Here is a 6669-nt window from a genome sequence, read left to right as displayed (position 1 = left end):
AGAGTAAAAGTGTCCTACTCTTGTACATTTGAAATTGGTAAGTTGTGATGTTTTGGATAAAACAAAGACCAATTGAGGCCAAATGTGTGAAGTGTTTGTCTTGATAAAGAATCCACACTATCTCTTGAATATTTGGCAAGTGGGTCTTATATGTCAAGAGGATAGTGGGAGTCTAAAAGATCCTAAAAGAATTTCAAGATCTAATCAACAATAAAAACCTGTGGTTTCTCACTAGCACACGACGTGAGGTTTATAACCTATCATGTTGACATATTTCTATAGTTGTGCCCACTTCAGTTAAAGTTGGCTTTGCATATGAGTTCTTAGAGTTCTTAATTAGTTGCATGACAATTTGGAAGCAATGGCAGGCCCTTGTGCTGCCAGGTGGCAAGAAATTAAGATTGAGTTCAGTCCATATGAGTTTGGATTTGTCATTACCCTTGTCGTGTGATTATGGTTTTGACAAATTCACATGGATAAGAACACATACACCATAAAATCTAAGTGTCATAAGGTTTCTCTCCGATTCATGAAATATATGGTGACGAAACACTTTAACTAAGTAGAATTTAACTAGATAGCAATTGTGATATTTACATTCTCAAAGTCGTTAGTGGAGCATGTGTAGTTAACCGAGACACTAACATGGACTTGTGAGAAATGGCAAAGGTCCAAACAATTGAGACTATGATTACGACATCCCTTTTCATAGTTCTAAAATTGTTTAGACACACATATGTGCTATCTATGGAAAGGTGTATGATTTTGATAAAGTTCTATCAAAGCATCTCGTATCAGAAATATGAACTTTGGTAAAAAGGTCAATAAAGTATTGATTTCTAGAAGTTCAGCAGATTTTTCAGTACATGTCAAAGCTAGTGGGAGCATAAGCTTCATGCTAATAATCATCATGCAAGTGGGAGCATGATAATTATAATAAGTGTTGCAAGTTAGCAATGTTAATTATAGAAAACAAAAGGTTTCAATTGGGAAAAAGTTGTTTTGCTATAATTAAGGGAGAGGAAATTATACTTCACTTCAAGTCTAAAAGCTTAGATTGAGGTTTTAATCAAATTTAGTCAAGGATATATATATATATATATATATATATATATATATATATATATATATATATATATATATATATATATATGAATTTTGTGTTGGAATGGCTCAACATAAGGAAATTCTATATATGGGTATATTATTCGCCTTCTAAATTCAATTATGATTACGGCGTCCCTTTTCATAATCTGAATTATGAGAACTTGGCAAATAGAAATATTGTAGCAAAAGGACTAGTCTATCATGTCTTTATGTGAGATAGCATGAATCGTGTCCATTATGCTTCGGATATAGGATCGATTGCATGTGCTATAATATTCATCCTTTCTAAAATTTTCCAAATGTCTGGGGCATTAAGAAGGGAAAATGTCTAGAATTGGATATGACTAAAAATACTAAGCAATTGTCAAGGACAATCTAAGGTTTACCAAAGATTGGTTGCTCAGGGTCAGTTGGAAGTATAATGTTAATTTTGGAAACAACATATTGACATATTCTTAAAAGAGGCAACTCTTGGTCAGAAGTAATAGTCAAACTGAGAATATGGAAATATTCCCATAGGTGGAAGTTATTCATCAAATCTGTCTAAGATTAGGAAACTTAATGCATGAAGGATGTTCAAAGCAATGTACTTTGAATTTGAGACTTCGTTTCCATGGAATGATCTCCATTGGAATACTCTGTAATATCTGTTGACAAGTCTTTGTGACTTTGTGCATAATCATTACAAGAGGATCAATGCATATAAGTTTAGAATCTAAAAGATTTAGGTAAATCGCATGAATTTGGAATTATTTCATTTGATTTGGGATTGTGAAATGAGTATCACTGGAATTATGTTCAATCGATCTATTTCACATAGTAAAGATCATGGAAAAACATAGTGTGCATACTTGGTGTATGTCATGACTAGTGTTTAGAAAAACATAGTGTACATGCTTCGAGCATGGGACAACTATTGTTTTAATTCAAGTATAAAGTTGATAGCTTGAAACAGTATGCAATGAATGATGGGCAATCAATATGGTGATAAATAAAGGGCGTTTTATTTATATTCATAAGTTCTGAGACCATATTGGATTAAATTATTCTTGTGTTTCACTTAGCATGTTTTGACTTCCAGAATAACTAGGTTGTTCTTCCTGAATGACTACGTTATTCAAACCATCCACAGCCAGTCATATGTTGGAAGTAGATATGAATCAAGACTGTCATGGGTTGGCTTGTAGAGGTCTAAGATGTTGGACAAAGCAGTGTTACAACACTCATGAGTGCTCATAAGTTCTGAGTATTGGATTCAACCCACGCTCATTGGAATCACTTCATGGATTTTATCACGAGTGATCATGAGACGATAATATCTTATATTCTTCAAACCTAGAGATATGATTTATTACTATGAGTTGGTTATACATTGATTGCATGAAAACACATTGGTAACTCGATGTTATAAAACGTGTTTTTGTGTATGATTCAACAAGCAGTAGAACAAGCCATATGAGTCGAAGTTTATCCATTCCTTTTACCTTCAGGATAAAAGCGATATTTGTGGGCTCCTCGATGATTTAATGATGACAATGTGAGTGCTTGGCCAAGCCAGGACTAATTTGATTTGTTCAATCAGTCAGTCATCATGAATTTGAAATCAGGAAACAAAAAATAGACAGAGAGAATGATTTATAATCCATGTCTCAATCCATATGATATCTAGAATGGAGCAATGTATGATCCCTTATCTAATGGACAAGTCATTGACAAAGGTTCGAGCTCATCGATAAGGTCAGAGTTCGACAACGGCTTTTGAAAGCTACGATTGCCAGTTAGGTTTTGAAGCCATACACAATAATAGTTTTAGACTTATCCAAGTGGGAGATTGTTGGATTAGTGTCTAATTCCATAACTATAATTGGTGTGTACTTGACCCGACTCGGCATGGTCCATTTGGGTTGCATGGCATCGGAACATTTGGATAAACCATTTGTGAGAAGAGGACATTTGTAACATATTAATATATTATAAGTTCTAATATATTAATATAAAATTATGTTATTTAATTAGTATTGATCAAGAATTAATTTGGACTTAATTTAGTGATAAAAAGAGACTAATTAAATATATGGGGATTGATTGTGTAAATCATTCATTCTTATATATGTGGGCTTATGATCCATGATTCCTTATGTTGGGTTTAACCCATGTGGTGACCCATGGATACTCCATGGAGGTTAAAACACATGGGGCATAAGGAATGGGTAAAGTCATGGGTTACATGGTGTAACCCTAATGTGCACACTATATAAGGACCCCTTTAGCTCATGAAATTGGCACTAGTAATACATATATGAGGGCTAGCCGATTTGAGCATGAATGTCTTCTTTTCATGGTTATTCCAAGTGTTGATGATTTGAGGTGTCACACTTGGGGCACTAGGCTCTCGAGCTTCATGGAGTCAAGCCACATCAAGAGGTATGTACTCTAACTTGTTATATTACCTAAGTATCAAAAGATTGTATGCTAGATAGGGTAATACCTTGGAATATTCATATTTGCATGTATAATAGAGAAAACATAGATCCAAGGTATTTAGGGTTGCATGTACACCTAGGAGTGTTAGAATGCTCAAAACCCATCACTAGCAATCAAGGAATTTAAAAGAGTTCTTAACTTTAGGTGAGTGGTCAATTATTTTAGAGATAAGATAGATATAGAAATACATATGTTGTAACTCAGGTCGGACGCCTTCCAATCATGTAGAGGGAACAACGTATGACTAACATAGATAGAGGGTCAGAGAGATAGTAGGGTGCATATGTTGTGTCCAGGTCGGATCTTCCGATCACGTAGAGGGGACAACATATGAATGACATAGAAAGATAGAGAGAAGCATATATAGATATGTATAGAAATAGAGGTGCATATGTTGCGTCCCAGGTTGGATCTTCCGATCACGCAAAGGGGGCAAAATATGAATGACAGAGAGGATGAGAAAGAAAAACAACTTCACACAAACCTACTTTATCAGAACCCCTCAGTAATCCTACCAGCACCGGAATTGAGGACATAAGTCCGTACATCGAAGACGTGTTGAGCCACAGTTCTAGATAATAAGTAACTTTAATGTATCTTGTAGGCTTTCTTGTTTATCTCATTGATCAATCAATCCAAGCGTCGTATGGTCTGTCCAAATGAAACTATCTAAGTCTAGATGAGTTAAGATTGTCTAGTCTTTTCATTGTCAACTGTGTCTAGTCCATTAATTTGGAATTCTTCGTGCCTACCAGCACACAGTCTAAACAATTATGTTTCAGTGCATTATACGAATTTCTGATTGCCTTTTAACACTAAACTTCATATCACTTCCTAGATAATCACTTACAAATGAAAAACCATATGGACATATTTTTGTATTTTTGTTTTTATAATTTTTTGTGTTTTGATTTCTCCCCCTTAATTTGGGCATGGTGAAGAAAGAAAATAATAAAAAAAAATTATCATCAAAATGAATCTTTTTAAGAAAAAACTCAGGAGTATCGAGAAAACACAAACCGTAATTCACCAATTGAAGTTGCATCCAGATGATTTAAGAACAACACGCATATGCAGCAACACATTCAATCTTAGATGTGTCTCAATTCTGGAACAGATCCAAAAATTCTTTACATTCTTAAGTACAATCCCCATTTGTGATCCTCTTCTTTCTTCCTTTCCCGCAAAGGACACATACCCTCAATTTAAGTTTTGAGTTGTGTACAGTTGAGAGATGCCCCCTATCATGTGCTTGGAAGATCCACTATCAACAAACCAAAGTCTGATGATATTCCTCCATAGCTGCTCCATCACAGAGTGCGGGATCAGTTGGTTATTGGAACCCAGTCCATTTTAAAACTGGGTTGACCTTTATCATCTATGCAAGGTACTCTCTGCCACGACATATCCTATTTATCACACACAAAAGATGAAGAAATGTTAGAATCATTAGGTGATATGGGAGTGTGAACCTTTGGTACCCATCTGTAGTCGGGTTTAACCCATTTCTTGTTTGATCGGATTGATGACTTATCACTTGCTTTTGAACTCGAAACCGATCACGGAGATGACTTTGACCTTACCGATTTTGGTTTAACTGGACCATCTCTTGAATTTGGCTTCTTCGACGACATTCCCTTCTTGACCTTGGGAGTTTGATTCGTGCCCTTTATGGCATTCCAGTCACACTTGTTTGAATTTTACCTCGAATAATTTCTTTTGAAAGATCTCCCTCTTGGCGTTTTCTACCAACCTTGTGCATAGTAGGGAGCATATGCACGATTTGGACAATTTCTAGCAATGTGTCCAGGTGTTCCACAGTGAAAACAAGTCTGTTTCTTCATGTAGAAATTATTTCTGCCTACCCCTGGTAGCATGTCCACGCCTTGTCTCTGATTGTTCCCACAAGCACACCTACAGGAAGCAGTCTGTTTCGCTTGTTTTGGTGGCACGTATTTACCAAGAGTAGGTTTGTTAGAAGTAACTGAATTAGAAGCACAAGATTCAGAGTTCAAGGAGACATTGGTTTGACAATCAATAGAACTAGAATTATTTATGTTCTCCTTGTTCTCACCTTCCACTACTTTACCTACACATGAAGTAGAATCATTAGTATCCTTTATCTCAATATTTTCTGTTGGGCCTGATTGTTTAGTTTTAACCGAAGCTGGTATAGGGGACGGATCAAACTGAGCAGGTGTCTCTTCCTCATTGAATTCAAGGGGTGGGGTATAGTTGTCATTGAAGGGCGGGGGAACACTGTGATACCCTAGACCCTTATTTTGATTATCTTTAAATTTTAATTGTTTTTCAATCATCGTTTCAACCTTTTTACTTGACACATCAAATTTTTTAAAATTAAATTCAACATTTTCAAACTTATTTTTCAATGTGTCAAGCTCGTCAGTCAAGTTGGCAAGCTGTCTCTTAACATAATTATAGTTTTCACATTTATTACTATATTATTCTTGAAATTTTCTAAAGTCCTTGGTTTTGGCCTCTAGTTGTTCTTTTAAGGGTTTTTAGGCTTTCCTAAGTGTATATCCTTCATATTTATGGCCCTCATTGTTTCTACGTAATGTATCAATTTGATCACGAAAAATCTTAATTGTAGCTTCACAAGACTGAGAACATGAAGTTTCATTAACCTTGGTGATTGAGGAACTCATTGTTTACCAAAAATACCCTTTGACTTGAATCCTCTATTCAAAAGTCAACCTTAAAGGTCAAACTTAAAAGTCAAACTTAAAACTTGAAAGATAAACGAGAAAGTCAAAGTTAAAAGTCAAAGATTGGTCTTGAGAGTCAAAAGTCAACTTTAAAAGTCAAAGGTAAAAAATGAAAGTCAAAATTCAAACTTGGAAGTTAAAAGACAAAAGTCAAAACTTTAGAACGAAAACAAAATTTCAAAATTTGAAAATTTGATTTTTAGGCCGAAATCGCGAGACTTCTCATCCACACCGAGAAGTCTTGCTCCGAAAAATAACTTTTGACTGATAAGAGGATCTTGCACCGAAATCGTTCACCGAACACTAGGACTGAAAGTGAAGCCAGAAACTGGACGAGAACCTTCGGACG

The sequence above is a fragment of the Lactuca serriola genome, chromosome 6 (assembly GCF_051521515.1).
Source record: "Lactuca serriola cultivar US96UC23 chromosome 6, Lser_US96UC23_V15, whole genome shotgun sequence".
Lineage (NCBI taxonomy): Eukaryota > Viridiplantae > Streptophyta > Magnoliopsida > Asterales > Asteraceae > Lactuca > Lactuca serriola.
The sequence above is the reverse complement of the archived record's forward strand: the minus strand, read 5'-3'. Positions refer to the sequence as shown.